Raw genomic sequence first — 21515 nt, forward strand, 5'->3', positions numbered from 1 at the left:
TCGAATGCGAAAACCACCGCAAGAAGTTCTTGTTCAGTCACAGTATAATTCTTCTAGGCCACATTTTGAGCTTTGCTAGCATAGTAAATAGGGTGAAGAATTTTCTCTTTCCTCTGTCCTAGTACCACACCAAGCCACCCCACTTGCATCACACATTACCTCAAATGGTTGTTCCCAATCAGGTGAAATAATGATAGGTGCAGTAACCAACTTCTCCTTCAACTCTCCAAATGCTCTCAGACAAGCATCATCAAAATCAAACTTATACTCCTTTTCGAGCAGCTTGCACAATGGGTGTGTAATTTTTGAAAAGTATTTAATGAATCTCTTGAACACAAATGGCATCCTTTTGAACACAAAAGTCCCATAAGGGAAAGTGAAGGTGGTCTTCTCTTGGTCTTCTGGAGCTATAGAAATTTGATTGTAGCCTGAATACCTATCAAGAAAACAATACCAACCCTTTCCTTCAAGTCTATCCAACATCTGGTCCATGAACGGCATAGGAAACTGGTCATTTTCTGTCCACGCATTCAACTTCCGGTAATCCATACAAACTCTCCATCCAGTAACGAGCCTCATTGGAACGATCTCATTTCTTTAATTTGGAACCACAATAATACCACCCTTTTTAGGCACGCACTGTACAAGACACACCCAACTACTATCTGAAATGGGGTAAATAATTCCCACATCCAGCCACTTGATGATCTCCTTTTTAACTACCTCATGCATAGGTGGATTTAATCTTCTCTGGTGCTCGATACTAGGCTTATGATCTGGCATGAGTTGGATTTTGTGAGAGCAAATACCGGGAGGAATCCCAATAATATCTGCAATAGTCCACCCAATAGCTCGCTTGAACCTCTTTAACACAGTCACCAAGCACTCTACTTGTCCCGCATTCAAATCTACCGCAATGATGACCGGCAAAGTATTCTCTCGGCCCAAGTATACATACCTCAAATGCAGTGGTAGAGCCTTAAGCTCTAATTCTGGTGCCTCCACAATAGATGGTCTTGCGGGTGGGGACGCGCGATTCTTCATGTCTAACTCATACTTCTTTGGTTTGGACCGATATTCACACCTATCGAGTGCGGCTACCAACTCATCATACTCTTCAATACCATCACTATCGAAATTCATCATAACTGCTGCTAATGCCTCAACACCTAGTCGCTCTTCTATTTGCACTTCTGTCCAACTCTCTACTCTGTAAGTTATAGTAGATATTGTTTGAAGCTCACCACTCTGCTTCATGGACCTACAAATATTAAAAGTTGTTTCTTCATTGTTCAGTCTGAACTTCATCTGTCCCTTTTCCATATCAACCAATGCATGCCCTGTGGCAAGAAATGGTTCAACCTCTTTGCAGTGGGGTTTGGGTCCCCTAGGCCCAACTTTTTGTAAATAGATAATGGCATGAGGTTGATGCTAGCACCAAGATCACACAATGCCTTAGCAAAGTGTAACAACCCTATAGTGTATGGGATCATGAAATCACCAGGGTCTTCCTTCTTCTGCACAAGAGATCTTGTAACAATAGCGCTACAATGCTGCAATCTATCATCATCTTCAAAACTCACAGACCTTTTCTTTGTCACCATATCTTTCATAAACTTCGCATATCCAGGCAGTTGCTCCAAAGCTTCTATCAAAGGAACATTAATAGAAAGATGCTTCAACATAGAAATAAACATGTGATATTTACCATCTTCCGTCTTCTTCACTAACCTCTGTGGAAAAGGTGGTGGAGGTCTAGGTATGGGGACCACTTTCTGAGATATCTCCGCTTCTTGCTCTGTCGTAGTCTCACACTCATCTCTAACCTCTACCACATCATTTTTTTTTACTCTCAACATCCACCACAGATGGCATAGGTGGATCTATGGTTTGCTTACCCCCTCGAGTAGTAACTGCCATACAATGACCATCATTCTTTGGATTTATGGGATTGGGTGTTTGCTAGGAAGAGTGCCAGGTTGACGTGGGTTCACTGTAGTAGACAACTGAGTCATCTGCTGCTCGAGATGCTTTATTGACACTGCATGGGCATCAACCTTTTGACCAATACCAGACAAGTCATTTCTCATCTCCTTCACATTCTCAGCAGTTGCATCAAAGCGTCTCATCATCTTATGCATCATATCTTCAATACGCGCCAGATTTCCTCCAGCTTCCCTAGCAGCAGATTCCCGATTTTGTGGGGGATCAAAAGGTCCAACCGATCGTTTCTGTTGCCATAGTTATTCCAGTTGTAGTTGTTGTTGCGATTGAAGTTTCCATCACGAACATATTGACCCTCTCGGTTGTAATTTCCATAGTTTCGGCCTTGGTTTCCTTGACCTTGGAGCCAATTTTCCGTGTTGGATCTTTGAGCGTTAGGTCGGAAACCCCCCGTCTGACCATTCACTGCATAAGCATCCTCTTCATAGTAACACTCTTCAACTGGTGGTGGCGTTCTAGTCAAGTAATTCACAGCATTTACCTTCTCTGCACCTCCGCTCATATGCTTCAATACCAACCCCAACTCGGTCCTCATCTGAGCCATCTCCTCATGAATTTCCTCTGCAGACTGATTGTTCATACCATGAACGGAAAATGTGTTTCTCCCAATATCCGACCTCCTAGTGCTCCATGGTTTATTGGTGCGAGAGATCTTCTCCAATGTTTCGGCAATCTGTTCCTATGTGCACTCACCATATGATCCTCCAGCAATAGTATCAAGAACTGCTTTATTGTTGTCATCCTGACCTCGATAGAATATTCCTTCACCGACTCATCATCAATACGGTGATCCGGAACACCTCTTATAAATGAAGTGAATATGTCCCATGAGCTACTCATAGACTCTCCAGGCAATGCCATAAAATTATTGACCCTATCTTTGTGATTGAGCTTCTTGGACACTGGATAATACCTTGCTAAGAACACATCTCTCAGTTGGTTCCATATATAGATTGAGTTATACGGAAGCTCAGTAAACCATATAGCAGTATCGCCTGTCAGTGATAGAGGGGACACTCGCAATCCGATGACATCCATATCCAGGTCTGGTAGACCTACACAGCTCTTGCAGACCACCCTTATCTTGGCTATGTGAGCATGTGGGTCCTCCGATGGCAATCCTGAGAACAAGCCCCTCGCTGTAAGCATCTGCATTAAGCTACTGGTTACGTGCCCGGAGGCAAAGGGGGTAATACTAGAGGTCTATCAGAGTCAGCAATATTGAAGTTACCCCTATAGTTGTCATGCAGTTGTGGGCCTGGTGGACCATGTACCCTCACTGCATCTCACAATTGATTTTCACCTAGACCCCAGTTTTCCCCACCATCTACTCTTGGCTGTTGTAACTCAACTGCATCACCAAGATTTACTCCGATAGGATTAACTGGAATTCCTTGATTGTTCATTCTTCGCAAAGTTCGGTTCAACTTTGGATTGTACGGAGTAAGTGGTTCGCCCTGGCTCCGTGTGCTTGGCATACATTAGACTCAGAACCTGTGAGAGACAAAAACAAAAAGAAAAAGTAAAATTAGGAAATATTTGACTAACGTTCAATAATGTAGTTAAAATAAATCTAAAAGCCAAATTTCCCCGGCAACGGCGCCAAAATTTGATACACTCAAATTACACCTCCCTTAAGAAGCATAAGCGATCGTTATCAAGTAAAGAACCCAACTTGTAGGATGGGGTCGATCCCACGAGGAAAATGGTTTAGACTTTACTTTAACCAACAATTATATTCAATTAGTCAAATTACTTCCAGAAACAAGTAATAAAAATGGGGGTTTTGTAGACCAAATTGTAAGAGATTTTGAGATTACCCCTTCCTCCTCCACTGACATCTGGCGTATTGAAGTCCAGTACACTCGAGAGGAAGCTGGCAGGAGGAGGACAGCTCCGGTGGATACATCCCCGGAGGTGGACGTCGATTCTATACATTTAGAGGCATCTTTGCCTATACCGGCCTCCGGGCCTTCAAGTACATCTTCCTCACAAGCCCAGGTACCTCTACCTCTGCCCAGCCCACCAAGATCACTCAGGCTATGCTCCTGAAGATGGGGCACCTGGCTTATTCAGCTGACGTGAGGGCTACCTAACTTGAGAGATCTATCCCATTGATGATCGAGAGTGCCATCATTGTTGCACTAACCCCCCTCCAGACTTCTATTGACACTCTCACCATGAGAGTTGAGGCTAGTAAGAGAAGGCTGATACGCTCAAATTACACCTCCCTACAGAAGCATAAGCGATTGTTATAAAGTAAAGAACCCAACTTGGAGGTTGGGGTCGATCCCACAAGGAAAATGGTTTAGACTTTACTTTAACCAACAATTATATTCAATTAGTCCAATTACCTCCAGAAACAAGTAATAAAAAGGGGGGTTTTGTAGAAAAAATTGTAAGAATTCAATAAAGAATCAGTAATCAAAAGTTAGTTTTTTTTTGTTATCAAAATGAGTGAAATAACTAGGGTATACGTTTTCCCCACAAGCTCATCACGCAGTAATCCTAGTAATAGCAATCCTTTCTTAGTGTGCTACATGCAAAGTGATAAGTTAGGTATCTCTAAATCCTTGGTCCGGCATCTAGAGAATTTCACCCCGCACCTTGGTCCGGTTACGTGTGTGTACTTTACTAACCCTTACCTTTACCTCATATTAGACATCATAATCGATGTTTGGCTTAGTTAGTACTTCGCACCAACCGACACTAACCTATTAGATAGTATCACACTAAATGTATGTTGATAATTCTTTTCTTGTTGATTACCTCCTTGGTCCGGCAAGTAGCAACAAGGCAAGTACTAACGTTTGCAACCGATAAAAAGACTTCTAAACGAAAGAATTATCAATGCATGCACTACACTATTCAAGAATTGCTTATTTACTATTCATACTTTGTTAATTGCTCAGGGTTCCCACAACCATAGTTGTGGAGTTTAGTTACCCCTAATCATATGAATACAATTAATTGTTTTATATGAAAGAATTATAAACTTAGGTAACAAGAGTAATAATCCCAGAAATTCAACTTGAATTGCAACTCCAAAGTCTTCAAAATGATCTAAGGAAATTAATAATTGCTAAAATTGCAAGTTAATCTCCTAAGTGAAGAACTAGAATAGAATAATAATGTCTAACCCCAAAATGAGGTTTGCATGCCCTATTTATAGAAAACAAGTCCTAAATTAAAAGGGAAACAAAATAAGAAAGTTTGTTATTAAGGAAAGTTTGTTCAGGCACGCGTCTTCATTCCACGAGACTGACTCACGGACCGTCAATGGATCTACGGTCCATGAGTCCCTTCCGTCAGCCAGGACTTGGAAAATATTTCAACTTCCAAAAATTAGCTTCTCTGAAGCAAACGACGGAACTGCAGTACGGACCGTAGATCAATCTACGATTCGTCAATCCCCTTCCGTAGCTCCACAATTAGAATCTTCAAAAATCAGGTACGGGAACCCTTGCAGTATCAATCCACGAATCAACAGTACGGTCCGTAGATCAATCTACGGATAGTCAATGGGCAACATTGTTCCACACTTGGTCAGATTTCCCTGATTTGCTTTCTATGCCTTGGCTACTGATCTACGACCACCATCTATGGAGCGTCAATGGACCTACGGTCCGTAGATTACCTCCGTAGATGCCCTTTTCTGCATTTCTTTCAGTTGTCTCTTTAATTCTGCGTCTGAACATCTTTCCTGCAAAATATGATAAAAACACATAAAAACCAATACAAAAAGTCCCTAGAAACACGCAACTTGTAAGTAAAATGTATTTGAAATACCGTAAACTCACGGTATATCAAAGGCAGAGGGAGACATCCAAGGTTACGACTTTGAAAACCGAGGTAGCAGATTTGAAGAATGACGTAGACTATATAATGTCTACTCACTTCACTTCATTATTGGAGGTTGCAGATTATTTGGACGCTCCAGAGACTTCAGAGATTCCTCTAGCTACCGCTGGATATGTACATAGAGATGATGCAGCATTTGATGAGTTGGATGCAGAGACCGGCGAGGAGAAGATAGAGGTGCATAATGTTGTAGTTTATGATGATCTGGCTGACTTGGAGGATGTGATGTTTGAGAGTTCACGCCAGACTTCTTTGAGAGACACCGCCATGGGTGGGTCAAGTGGAGCGGGTACTTCTGAGGTGACTCAGGGCATTAATGCGCAAGTTCAGAGCGATTCACCAGGCATTGATGCCCCGACAGATGGAGAGACTTTTTAGACAGGATCCCTTCTTTACCTCCCTCTCTGTCTTACTTTTTGACTTTTGGATATTTTTTCTTGCATTTGAGGACTAATTATTTTTATTTGTGGTGGGGTGAGGCCCATCTTTTTGTGACCTTTTGTGATTATGTTTTGTTTATGTATTTGGGTTTTGAGCTATAAATTGTGTTAATACTGTTTTTGAGGATTATTGAGCTTGTGGCTCCTTGTTTTTACCTGTAAATGATTTTTGGACTCTTATGAAAAAAAAATTCCACCTCTTGTTTGTATTTGAATGTGGTTGTTCTCTTACAAATTTGAGTGTCAGTTTTGATCAATACTGATGACTTGAATAATACTCTAATCGAACAAAAAATGAATGTGCGGCTACGATGAGGCCAAATGAAGTTGCATAGACAATATGTGAACTTTTTGCATCTCATTGTGACTAGCCAAGTATCAAATTGAGTCTATTATGATGAACATTGCACACTAGCGAAAATGTGGAGTCTTATTTGACATTGTTGTCAATGCCTTTTGTGATGAGCTTACCGTGAACCATGTGTGATGACACCTAGAATTTGCCCCGTTGGTCCGGTTGACTAAGTGACGCAATCTCTTGATATGATCTTAGGCAATTTTGAAGAGTGTGAAACAATTTGACATTATACCACTTTTTTTTGCCTACCTTGTGAGTGTGTGAACTCCGCTTGAACACCCGTAGAGCCTTAAGCTTTTCTTGGAAGAAACTTGATGAAATTGTGACCTTTCTTGATCCATTACCCATAATCCTCATAATTCGTGGTTTGTGTGAATAGCAAAACTTAGGCCAAAAGCCTAAGTTAGGGGTCTGGTGAAAAGAGAAGGTAAATCAAGAAGTGCAAGAAAGTCTCCTTTGACCCATTGTTTTGAGAAAAATGGAACCCCTCCATATAAAAAAAGATAAAAAGAAGTAAAGAATGAAAAAGTTGTGGAATAAAGTTGTAAAAGTGCAAAGAAAATGGGGTTTCCAATGGTCCATGAAAAGTGAATAATGGGGTGACTTGTGAGAATGAATATGAATGATGAAGAAAACGAAAGAAAGTGTTGTTCACACCACATTTCATGAGGATTGCAGCCATTGAGCCTTAATGACCATACATTTACACTCAACCCCGTTACAAGCCTTGAAAAGACCTTTTTGATCTTGAGTGAGCTGAAACAAGTGTTTATTGGAAAATAAGGGCAAACCTATGGGTGAAATCATGCATTGTGTTCATCTTTGTGAGTGTGAGCTTTGCAATTGATTCTGGAGCTTTAAATTGTGAACCATTATGTGTGAATATGAAATCATTCTTTTTGTGAGGTTGTTTGAGTACCTTTCTTGAGCTTCAACTTGAATTTGAAGCAAGTATTGTGAACTTGAGAGTCTTTGATAATGGTGAGTCAGAACTTGAATCTTTGAATGCACAATTGATCCTTGCATGAGTAAGTTGAGTCTTTTTTTTGCATTCATGATTGAATCTTGTGTAGCACTGTTCGAGACATCCTTTTTTGAACTGCAAAACTTGAGTTTTACTTGAGGACAAATAAAAGTTTAAGTTGGGGTTGTTGTTGAGGCCATGATTTGGACTCATTTAGGGATTTATTTTAATATATTTAGTGTCCTCAAATGCATATTTTGTGCCAATAACTGATGTTAATCCTTGATTTTCAAGTATTTGGATTGAGCAACAAAGCATGGACATTAATGAGCAAAAAGGAACAAGGCAGCTGAAAGAACAAAGAAAAGAAGGTCTGAGGATCACCTAAACCATTGGGCGAGTCGCTGAATGGCCATGTTCTCGCCTAATGTTCCGGTGTGCCAAACCCTGAAGGAGAAAATCAAGTTGGTGATTGAAAGGAGCGGTCAGCAAGTCGCCGAACGGTTCCATGATGCAGTGCTATATCACCCAAAGTTACAAAACTTGAAGTTGCTGAAGGCCTAAGCAAAAAGGTGATGGAACTGACCAAAGGGCGGATCGCAGAGTGGATCGGCAATTCCGACTTATTGCGTCGAATGGTCCTTCGCAGTTTATTTTTATCCACTATAAATACATGTTTGAATTTTTAGTTTAGATTAGATTTTTGTCTAATTTTCATTATTGTTCAGTTTTCGAGTATAGAGCTTAGAATTGAGTTTGGACAAAATATTTCCTTAACTTTGAAGATTTCTATTTCTGAGAAATTGGAAGTCTGTGTTGAACATTCTTCATCATAGACCTTTGTATAGACAAAATTAATCTTACCCGGTTGATGGAAACACAATTTGGTAATGATTTCTATCTTTTGATGATGTCTAGCTAAAACCCCAATTCTTGGGGGGTTATTATGTGATTATTGGTTGATTTAGCTATTGGGTATTGCTAATGTATAGTGTAAATGCTATTTAAAAGTGATTTCATTCTATACTTGTGGCTTAATCTAAACGGTTGTAGTTGCAAATTCAATTCTACCTTCGTGTTTTTGGCTTTCTCGAGAGAGAGGTTTAAAAACCAAGATTACTGATTTGATGGTCTGTGGGTATTGGGTTGTCATGGGTTCAGCTCGAGAGAGTGAATCCTAAACCTTTTTCCACACATTAGGCTCGAGAGAGTGAATGGACTAAAGCGTAGGCTGTTCTTAATTGCTGCTTATTGGTGTTCGAGAGAAACCAATTTGATTCGGGGTAAATTGCTCGAGAGAAAGTTTATCCCCACTAAAGTCTAGCTTATTCACTGATTTACAGCTATTTACTATTAATTTCAATCACCCATTTGTCTACCTTAGCCCATAATCCAATCACATCCCAAGAACCCGTCTCTATACTTGATTTTTTCTTGTTATTTGTTGTTGTAGTTGATAATTGAAACCAAAATCCCCTGTATTTGACACTTGTGTCACCCCTAACTTGAACCATGCTTTTATTTGTAAATCTTTTTACCTATGATTGACTTGAACATATTCATGTTTTTCTATTGATTCTCAAATACGTACCACTCCCTGTGGGATTCGACCCCAACTCACTTAGTTGGGTTATATTACTGACTAACTAACTATTGTTAGCACTTTGTATTGGATGAAGTGTGCTGATACGTGAAATCAATATCTTATGGGTCTCCTAACTCATTCTGTGCTAATAGTTATGGTCATTTGAAGTTAACCCAAAACTTAAAATAACTAAGGAATGACTCGAATAAATGCTCTTTAATTCTTTTTGGAACTAAAGGTGCTATATCTAATGACCTTATTACTTAAGAAAAATTTAATTCCTTGGTAAAATCTTACTCACAACGAAGAATGGTTCGAGTTTGGCTCAATTTATTTTTGGGGGTGTTACAATAACCTTCAATGAAATTAAGAGTATCAATTGAAATAGAAGTAATGAGAATTTGTCAGTCCAACACTCATGTTATTGTAAAGTACAACACGATATTCATCGACAAGGTAAGGGACAAGTTGTTTCCAAGCCAATTGATCGGTGAAGAAGTCATGATCGAGTACGATGGTGAAGAAATTGAGGTATTTGTATAAATTAATTTGTATATTTTTTTGCAAATTCCTTTTCCTATCATTTATCATTTTAAATTTTTGTATATATGTAATGTTGATACATTTGATTTGTATAAGTTATGTATTTTTTAATTCACATGTGATTTTTGTAGTTCAAATTTGTATATTATCAGGAAGCATATACTATAGCTCCTAGTTGTATAAGTTCAACATTTGTGAATGCTTTTGTATACATTTTATTTGTATATTTATGTATTTTTTAATCCACATGTGAAAATTGTAGTTTGTATTATCAACAAGTATACATTTAGATCTTATTTGTATAATTTCAAATGACTAGATATATCAAATGTTTCCACATATTACAAATATAAATCACACCAAAAGTAAAATTTGACCTTTAAATCAACAAATTCAAATTGTATATTTGATTTTGTATCAATCATACAAATCACTATATCATCATAACTCCATCAATACAAATATAATTTGATACAAATACAATACAATCAAATCTTTGTGTTATGCAACTACGTAAATAAAATAGAAAATCAAACGATACAAATACAAATCAATCAGATATTAGTGTAATTTTGATGCACAAAAATACAAATAGAAAATCAATCGATACAAATAAAATTTAATCTGATTTTTGTCTAATTAGTTTTAAAAAACAAAAAAAATCAATTAATATAAATACAATGAGTGATTGAGGGATTTTTTTTTTCCTTGTTTCGTTGGATTATGCGTGAATCGTGGGATTTTTTTTCAAAATTGTTGTGTCTATCATAAATTAAATTGAAAGTTCTATTTGTATAAATATTTAATAGCCACGCGAGATATACAAATCCTGAATGAATATGTACTCAAAGTATAGCTACATTGTGTAATTATCCTAACATTAGCTATTTTGCCTCGTTATGTTTCAAATCTTTGCTATTTTTGAAAATTTCTCCGACCCAAATGAAGTTAATAAGCCCAAAAGATGAGTTTTTGAGAATAAGGGGAAGATAACATGAAAATTCTATATATAATATAAAGATAAATAAAAGAAAAGTGACGTGGCACCTCTCTTTGGTCAAAGATTCTATATATAATTATTATTTCTTCATTTCTTCATGTTTTTAATATATCAACATTATTGTCTTTATTTTCGTTACTTTCATGATTTTTGGTGATAATAACTCTTAAATTATATTAATATTCATGATAATAATATTGGAAGGTGAATAGTTAATCTATATATCTATATAACGCTAGATAAAAAAAGAAGTGGTGTGGCACCTCTCAATGGTCAAGATCCTATTTATTTATTTTTTGTGGTTTTTTTGACATCTTTTCTAAAAAAAAATCAACTATTTTATTTTATAAAATCATCTCTTTAATTCATACTTCTACAATTACATAATTAATTTAGTAATATCTATAACTCCTAACTTTTTATATTCATAACCTTCAACTTATTTAATATATAAATTTAAACTCATCAAAATTACACTTATAAAAATCGATGATTATTTTATTTTTATTTTTCTTATTCTTCATATTTTGTCTCTTTGGTTGGTTAATTTTTTGTCTTCTTTGACTTGATTTGGGAGGAGAGAGATCTATATATAATGAAGGATATTAGACATTTTTGCATAGTTTGATTTTACGAGGTAAAATGATTTGACATGCATAATATGATTATCACTTTTTTCAATTGTAATTTTATATTTAATGATTATCATTCTGGATTCTTGAGTATACGAATCATGAGTTCACTTTTAGAAAAAAATATTTGATTTTTTCTCTTTGCTTCTCTTTGTAGGTTCCTTCGTTCTTTAACTCATAACTAAATATTCTTTAAGGTTTTTACTTGATTAGTTAGCTTTATTTTTATTTTTTTGGTTGTTGTTTTCAGGTTAACTTATCGTGTTTTCAGGTCTGGATGTTTTTGAAAATCAAAGTAGAAAAGGGTGTTAACATATACATGTATGCTACTCAAGAAAGTATGTAGATATAATTTTAAAGTTATGTGGATCAACTTTTTATTTATTATAATGATAGAACATGGGAATGTAAAGTTAATTCAGCTTGAACGTACAGTTTAATTCATAGAAATTTTACTATTAATATGTAACTTTGTGATCTTCATATTTTAATTTTTTGTATTATTATTGTTAGAAGTTCTTAAGTTTTTGAAATTTTCAGAGATTACTATTATGATATGTTGGGTCCAAACTAAAAATGCAAAAGTATTTAGTTAGGATAAAACGATTTAGTAAAATTGTTTGTCTCTCTCAATCTACTTTCTTTATCAACATATAAATTATCTACATAAAAGAAAAGTGACGTGACATGTTTTTTGGCCAAGAATCATATTTATCTTTTTTTCTCATTTTTTTGACAATTTTTCCTATTTATATATTTCTTATTGTTGTACAAAAATTAATATGTCAAGTACTACTCCTTCATTTATTTATGTTGTTTAATAGATAATTTTAATTGTATTTATTTTCATGACTTTTTGATGATCATAACTCCTAAATTATATTAATAATTATGTTCATAATATCATTTGATATTTAATTATCTTTATTTTCCTTACTTTCATGACTTGATCATAAATCTTAAATAATATTAATAGTCATATTCATGATATCATTTGCTATTTCATATTGTTATCCTATAAATAGAGGCACTATAAATTTTTACTATAAAAATAATCAAATATGTGTGTGTGTGTATGTATGTATATATATATATATATATATATATATTCAATGCTAGATACAGGTTTTTTTTTTTTATAAATTATTTCTTCATCACTCTCTATAAATTATGTGTTTATTTTATTTTGTTTTTATTGTAAAAGTATAACCTCAACGGTAATGTTTCACTATAGCAACTTAATTATCTCTTCTCCTAATGCACACTATAATAATACAAGTTTAAATATAATGTAGACAATAAAATTCGCGTCGAAAAAATAATAATCAAGAACGGAAAAGTATCACAACAATCGTATTTATTATTTCAAAGTGTAAATGTTACTATCTCTATGATTCATTTGAATTCTTCTTTTCAGATCAAGGGCTCTTGAGCTTTGATCTTGAATTTATCTTGAACTTGATCTTGGATTCAAGTGCTTTAAAGCTTGTTCTTGAATCTTCGATGAACTTGAACTTGAACTTTATCTTGATCTTGAATTTTACTTGAATTCAAGGGCTTCGAGGTTGATCTTGAATCTGATGGTCTTGATCTTTATTGCTCTTGAATTGAATGCTTGAATTGTCAAACTTGTATCTTATAGAGAATTTTATGGCGTTTGTACCACGGGCTTTCTCTAGCTTCTTGTTTAGAATTTTTTCCCTTTTTTGAAATATGAGGACATCTATTTATAGTTTTAAAATAGAAGAGTTGTGATTGGAATAGGATTCCCTTCGGCCAATCAGATTTAAGTGACATGACATATGGGCTTTATGGAGCGGGCTTAAATTAAATGCATATTTTTATTGAATTTAAATAATTGACTCAATTATATTAATCCATAATATTTATTTGGACTAATATATTCATGAATTTAATATAATCTAAATCATTTTATAAATTTATATTTAATAGTTTTTAAATGATTACAAATGTCCCCTGCTTAATGTCTTGTCGAGATATTTTATCTGTCAAAGACTAGACTTGAAGAATTTGAAGATTTCCACTTGCGACTTAAACAATTTGAAGACTTCATCTTGCAGACTTGAAGAATTTTAAGATTTAAACTTGTAGGATTAAAGAATCTGAAGACTTTGTAGGGTTGAAGAATTTGAATACTTCAACTTGCAGGCTTGAAACTTTTGAAGTCTTCAACTTATAGGATTGAAGAATTCGAAGACTTCAACTTGCAAGCTTAAAGAATTTGAACACTTCAACTTGCATACTTGGATAATTTGAAGACTTCAACTTGTAGACTTGAATAATTTGAAGACTTCAACTTGTAGACTTGAAGAATTTGAAGACTTCAACTTGCAAACATGGAGTATTTGAAGACGTTAACTTGCAGGCTTGAAGAATTTGAAAACTTCAACTTGTATACTTTTCAACTTGCAGACATGAAGAATTTGAAGACTTTAACTTGCAGTCTTAGAGATTTCGGTGAACTCACGTTTTGAAACAACTCATATTCATAGGGGTTTTCCCCCATCAAGAGTCACCACTATTTGTGCAAGTCTGAAGTTTGATGAAAGATTACTCATAGTTTTAACTTTTACGAGACAGATAAAGTGGGAACATTTGTTTTTTTGACACTCATGCAACTGAACTTAGAATATGGTTCTAAGAGCCTACGTACCTCAATGAAGAGGATCAATTCACAACATAGTTCTGGGGAGAGTGAGTGATTTTTTTTGTTTTTTTATTATTATTGTGTCGTACATGGTTTATACTCTTGTGGATCAAGAGTGACATGAATTTTAGGCTCGTACCATAAGGAGAGTTTCAACTTGAATATTTAACTCTAATTTGAAGAGCTTTGTGACATACAATTTAAGGTCGTGTTTCAAGGAACATTTCAACTTAAAGATTTAACTCAAATTTGAAGAGCTTTATGACATATAGTTTTAGCTCATGTTTTAAGGAATATTTCATCTTGAAGATTTAACTCAAATTTGAAGAGCTTTGTGACATGTAGTTAAAGCTCGTGTTTGAAGGAGCATTTCAACTTGAAGATTTAATTCAAATTTGAAGAGCTTTGTGACATACAGTTTAAGCTTGTGTTTCAAGAATTATTTCAACTTGAAGATTTAACTCAACCTTGAAGATTTAAGTGACATATAGTTTAAGCACGTGTTTCAAGGAGCATATAAACTTGAAGATTTAACTTAAATTTAAAGAGCTTTGTGACATACATTTAAGGTCGTGTTTCAAGGAGAATTTCATCTTGAAGATTTAATTCAAACTTAAAGATTTAAGTGACATACAATTTAAGTTGTGTTTCAAGGAGCATTTCAGCTTCAAGATTTAACTCAAATTTGAAGAATTTCGTGACATACAGTTTATGCTTGTGTTTCAAGGAGCATTTCAACTTGAAGATTTAACTCAAATTTGAAGAGCTTTGTGACAAACAATTTAAACTCGTGTTTCAAGGTGTATTTTAGCTTGAAGATTTAACTCAAATTTGAAGATCTTTTAAACATAGAGATTTAGGTCAAATTTAAAAAGCTTTCTCACAGGCAGTTTTAGGCCCGTGCATCTAGGAGCATTATAACTTGTAGTTTAGGCACATGCGATGAGGAGCCTTGTAACTTGAAAAATTAACTCTAATTTGATGACCTTTTTAACTTAGAGATATAGCTCAAATTTTAAGAGCTTTCAAACATAGAGATTTAACTCAAATTCAAAGAGCTTTGTGATATAAATTTTAGGCTTGTGCGTCTAGGAGCATTATAACTTGCAGTATAGTGTAATGACCCGAACCTTCATTAATAAGGAAAAACACAACATCGGAAAGCACTGGGGCCACTGTCCCGCGAGGGCGGCAGCGCCACATCGGTATAAGTAGCTACCAGAGCGGCATAGGCTAGACAGAATGTAAATAATGTGAAGTCTAATTTTCTCCTTTTTCCAAAAACACCTAAAAGTGGTGAGAAACAACCCATAAACCCTCCCTAAGATGCTCTAAGCTTGGTAAATAAGGAGAAAGAGATTTCTAGCATGGGGACAATAATAGCTTGTGGATTTTCAATCAAAATCCTCCATCTCGTCGTCTGGAGAACCAGAAATTTATCTACAATCTCTCTGGAATGCTTGGCGCCCAGGTAGGGTAGGTTTTATTAGTTGAGTAGTTATAAATCAGATGTTCCCCGCGTAGTATATTGGAATTGACGGTAGAAATCATGCATAGGCTTTCGTGCACTGAAGAGAGTTTGTTCTACATATATTCCTAGGACGTATACTTCAAGGAAAAACCTCTAGCTCGTGAATTAGGGTTTTAGGCGATGGTTGTGATTCCTAATTGTGTAGGGTCTGTGTTGATTGATCGCATATGGTATGCATGCGTATATGTAATTCGATAAAAACGTAAATGAACCTAATGAATTGAATATAACAATGCATGCCATGAATTTGAGTACTTGACTATATGATGTGAGTATTGTATATTATTGATGTGATTGTGCTTATGATTGTGATGATTGGATTGGGTGTCACCTACCGACACGCTAACTTGCATTGAATCAGGTGACACGTACTGACACACTAACTTGCATTGTATCGGATGTCACATAATGACATACTTATTGGATCGGGTGCTTTGTTACGGCACACTAACTTGGATCGGATTCCACGTTCCGGTACACTAACAGTTTGGGCATGGGTTCCATGAGATGGCCATTGACCTATCATGTGTGTCAATTATTGAGAATGTTGAATTGTACATTGATGTTGAATTGATAACGGGTTTGTGCATTATATTATGATTATATGTGTGGGTTGTGGTGTTATAGAGTAGTTGAGGTATATTTGTTGCATAATAGATTAGGAATGGCTAGGTTCCATTCGGAGAGTGATACGGTAAGTAAAGGCCAATGGTCTAGATGTCAATAAGTGTTACCTTAGGAAGATGGTAATGAGAATCATCATTGAGAGTGGGGTGGTATTATGTTGTGCTGTCGAATAGACATGTACTATCTGGTATAGGATTAGTATTGAAACAGTTAACAAGTCTTGATAGAACGTACTATGGGGACAAGGGGTGAGTAGTGAGATGGAAGAAAGAAGGATTATTTCTGAGTGGTTGGTGAGGTTTGTATTGGTTAACTCCGAAATGGTAAGTGAAGGATAGATATAAAGGTGGAGGAATGAATAGTCTTATTGCATGTTTTCACTGGTCGATTTCTTATATTATATGGTGGGTATCGGGTTGACCGATGATGCCTACCAGTATGTGTGGTTGTACTGATACTGCTCTTGCTTTGCCTTTTTGGGCATAGTCTGGTTGCAGGTTCAGTGATGTTTTATAAGTGAAGACGAAGACAATCTCCAACAGCTTCTATATTTCCTTCTATATGGTGGGAGCTGTGTCATTTACATTTTGTTATATCTTGTATTCTTAGTAGCTCTTGTACCTGTTTAGACTAGATCCCTAGGTGTGTTAATTACTTTACAAGTCTTAACTCAAATTGTTTTAAACCTCTTATTTATGAAAATCTCTATGAGGTTGTTTTATCCTAGTTTTCATAATCTTCCGCATTGGTTTTACTTATTGGGAATTAAGGGTTCTCCTAGTTAGGTGTTAGGGTAGGTGTGCGCACAGCCGGGTGGGTTGGGTCGTGACAAATTGGTATCAGAGCCTAGGTTACCGGTCTCCCCGTACAAGAGAAAATATGGAGTAGACTCCTGCGGATTGGTGTATTGACGTCCACATCTAATCTTTAGGTAGCTATGAAGTATTCTAGTAGGTCGTTTTGTTTCTTCTCTCCTTTCGTGCGAGTTGTCGCTTGTGGTATGAGTTGAGTCCAATTGGTATCTCAACAAAGGGAACTAGATACCATAGTTATGGCTGAAGGGACACGAGCTAAGTAAATTGGAACTGAGAAGGTTCCAATTGGTATCTAGCCCTAGGGGTTTCATAAACACATGGATGACCCGTAATTGTCATCTATGGAACAAACTAACTAATAATTTGGACTTGTCTGTGCAGTGGTAACTTGAAACTGTGAATGCGTGCTCCTTGTTAGCCGAATTAACTGCGAATGGGAAAGGTGTTTTCTTTGACGTGATGCTATGATTATGTGCACAATAAATGCGTGTCTAAATTTTGATATGTGTAAAATGCTGGCTGAATTGTGGAAATTATGGAAGTTGTAACTGCTTGAGTCTCGTGTAACTCGTTGTGAAAAGAAGGCCATGACTAAGTTCAGTGCGAGGGTCTAGATAATCTACGAAGTGATTCGTAGACGTAATTGGGATGTGCATTGCGATCAACTAATAACCATGTGAATGCATGGGTGTATCCTGGGGACGAGTGTGTTGTAATGTTGACGTAATGTGAAGGGATTTTGGAGCATGTATCGATGGGTTGATTGGCGGTAGGCAACAACTATCCTAGCTAAGTGTAACACCTCGGAAATACTAGTAGGTAAAACTATAGCCTTACGTGTGAGTTGTTGAGTTTGATGTGGGGTTTTATGTAGTAAAATGGTTTCCTGAGCTTAGGTTGAGGGGTTTAGGATTTAAACGTCAAGGTACGACTCCCCAAGTATCAACCAAGGGTCCTTGAGGAGGACCCTAAAGTCTAACCCCAAGGCTGCCAAAGAACCATAAAACTGTCAAAAACAGCACCACCTACAGATGGGCACCCACGAGCCGTGGGTGGATTCACACCCCGTAGGTGGGGGTTGTGGGTTGAGGCTTGACCTCCCATGTTCCTCCTTGACTCTCTGTACCATCCACGACTTGCCAGTATGGCTCGTGGACCCACCCACAGTTCGTGGGTGGGGGTTTCATGGGTCATGGAAGTTTTTGAACTTTAGTTTTAAGTTGGGAATTATGGAAGGGGGCATAGGGTTAATTAATTAATTAAGGTCGTTTAATATTAATTAATACACCTATAAGTACCTAATAAGATCTCGAAACTAAACCAACTAACTCATTCTTCACAAGACCCAAATCAAATTCCCAAATACTCTCCCTCCAATATTTCTCTCTCTAGAAACCACCATTGAAGAAGAAGAAGAACTAGAAGACTAAGATCAAGAACTCATCTTTCCCACTCAAATTCGTGAAGAATCTTCAACTAAGGTATGATATTTTTGATTCATGGTTAACTTTCCATCCATAAAGTCCTCAAACCCTCAATTTCAAAGTTGGAAATTCTCCAAAACTAAGGGCTGTCATTCTAGGTCATGGATTCTTTCTCAAAATGTTTTCAATGATTCAATTGTTTTACATTATTGTTTAATTACTGTATTATGGTGATTTTAAAATAAAATCCCCCATGATCCATGATTTCCTCATCACGCTAATTTAAGACTATGTAATGTGGGTGAATGTAGTAAGATGAATACTATGCAATTATTCTTGTAATGCTCTAGTTACTTGAATTATATCATTATTCATTGCCTAAATTGTAGTAATTCTAGGTGTGTTGGTGAATTGTGATTCATGGTCTTCAAGGGTAATTTATGAAGGTTGATGTATAATCATGATGCTTATGTATATGCTTTGTGATTCCAATGAACGTAATGTGATCATGAGTATAATGTAATGGTGTGATTATTGAAAGGCTATTATTACATACACACACACTCATGAATGAATAATGAATGAAGTTTCTATGATTATGTTAAAGATGATGTGTTGATTGAAAGGCTATGCTCAATTGTACAGTAATGAATGATAATGACATGTTGTAAAAGGTCTTTCTCACAATATGGAGATTCTTAGTTGAAAGGCTATTCTCATCTTTAAATCTATGAGCTATCTAATGAATGAACGTTTGGTTGATGTGGATGCTCATCCGTGAGTTGAGGCGGGGTAGCTAGTAACAATCTTTATATCCCATTTTAATGAATGTTGGGTTTTGAGTGGATGATCATCAATGAGTTCAGGCGACGTATCTAGTAGCAATCTCTTATCCCATAATAATGAACTAAAGTAATGAATGCCAAGTACTCCATGGGGAATAATGCTAAGCACCGAGAGGATTTGGATTGAGATGGATGCTCATTCGTGAGTTTAGGTGGGGTATATAGTAGCAATCTCTTGAGACGGATGCTCATCCGTGAGATGAGGTGGGGTATCTAGTAGCAATCTTCTTATCCCATAACTATGTGCCCACATAGGTTAGTAGCTAGTGGATCCACCTAAGCTAAATGTTAACGATCCTAACTTAGGAAAGTATAAACCCCTTATTCGGTGTGGGTAACACCGGGATTCCATGATTTACTCACATGGTATATGGTGGTTACGACTTACCACCACAATGAATTTTAATGAACTATGGCTTCTCAAGAATGCACTAGTTAGGTGTTAGGGTAGGTGCCCGCACAGCTCGATGGGTTGGGTTGTGACATTTAGGCTCATGCAATGAGAAGCACTATAACTTGTGGTTTAAGTTCATGCGTTAAGGAGCATCTAGATATACATTGACTCTTCAAAGTCATCTCCGGATGCAGACCTTCCCCCACTTTGGGGTTCTTCCATATCTTCCTCTTCATGATGTCCACAGACAGAAGATCGTTTTCTCTTAAAGACATGCTTAATTCCATTTCATGTGCATGAGTTGCCAATAATTCAAATGTATTAGGCTTTATTCCTTGCAAGATGTAGTGAAGACCCAAATTCATGCCTACACATTTCAATGCTAGAAGTTTCACTAAGGTGATCTTTGCAGTTGAGACTCAAACTTCTCCACCGATTGATAAAGTCAACAACTATCTCATTTTCACCTTGACGAGCCTTTCTAAGTTCAGTCATACTAATAACACGTCTTGTGCTATGGAAATAATTAAGGAACTCTTGCTTTAATTGCTCCCAACAATCTATAGAATTAGGTTCGAGATCTGTGTACCAATCAAATGCAATTTCTTTGAGAGATCGTACAAACTTTTTAACGAGATAATCACCATACATCCCAACATCATTGAATGTTTCGATAAAGTCTGCTATGTTGTTTGGGATTTCCTTCTCTATTAAATTGTTGAAGCTTAGGAGGTCGATAGCCCTCAGGCATTTTCAAGTTATCAATTCTTTGTGTATACGGCTTTACATATCTGGGAGAAAATTTGGATGAGGACTCAGATTTGTCTTCGATAGCATCTATAATAAAATATTTCAGTTGATTAATGGGAATCAAACCTTCAGTGGAGAGATGAATCTCTCAAATCTTTGTTTGCTTTATGCAAGACTCTACTTCGTCTTGAATTTTAGAAAGCTTTAGAGGTGCTTGACTGTCACGACCCAGACCGTCGTGATTGGCACCCACACTAACCATCCGGTGGGAGAACCGTTAATACTAATCAGCTAACCCAAGAACTAAACATTTAAATATATGGAAGAGGTATAAATGCATAAATCATATAGAGTTCCCATAAACTCCAAAGATTTAAATAAAACTAACCAAACTAATGCGGAAGAACAACCCCTAGAACCTGGAAGTCAATGTACCAAAACATCTAACGTGCAACAAGTCTAAGAATAAGGGGTACAACCCCGAAATTAAACAAAAGATATCCAAAGGACTAGTCTAAGTCCGAAGAAAATGGACTAAAAAAAAGAGAACTCATGGCGGCCTGGAAGAGCTGGCTCACCCTTGAATTCGATCTCGATCAGTGATCTCCTAAATGAGGTCTGTCAGTAGCCGCTTGAAGATGCCCTGTACTCAACAAAGAATGAGCAAGTGCAGTATCAGTACACAACCACAGTGTACTGGTAGGATCACACGGCTATTCCAGTAAGACCAAAATATATTAGCAATCATAACAAGGTAAACACATACATGCATATAACATATACACATATACCGATTATGAATCATGAATGACTTACATTTCCACATTCTTTTTAATACAAGTAATTGCGACAATTCAATAGTCCTTTCATGGAACCCATACCCAAACTGTTAGTGTGCCAGATAGTGACACCCGATCCAAGTTAGTGTGTCGGAACGTGACACATGTTCTAATATGTTTGTCGGTACATGACATCCCATCCCAATTAGTGTGTCAGAGCGTGACACATGGACCATTCAACATCCCACAATCACAATCACAATGTACATTCTCATAATCATACAATCAAGTATTG

The sequence above is a fragment of the Solanum tuberosum genome, unplaced genomic scaffold (genome assembly GCF_000226075.1).
Source record: "Solanum tuberosum cultivar DM 1-3 516 R44 unplaced genomic scaffold, SolTub_3.0 scf00014, whole genome shotgun sequence".
NCBI lineage: Eukaryota > Viridiplantae > Streptophyta > Magnoliopsida > Solanales > Solanaceae > Solanum > Solanum tuberosum.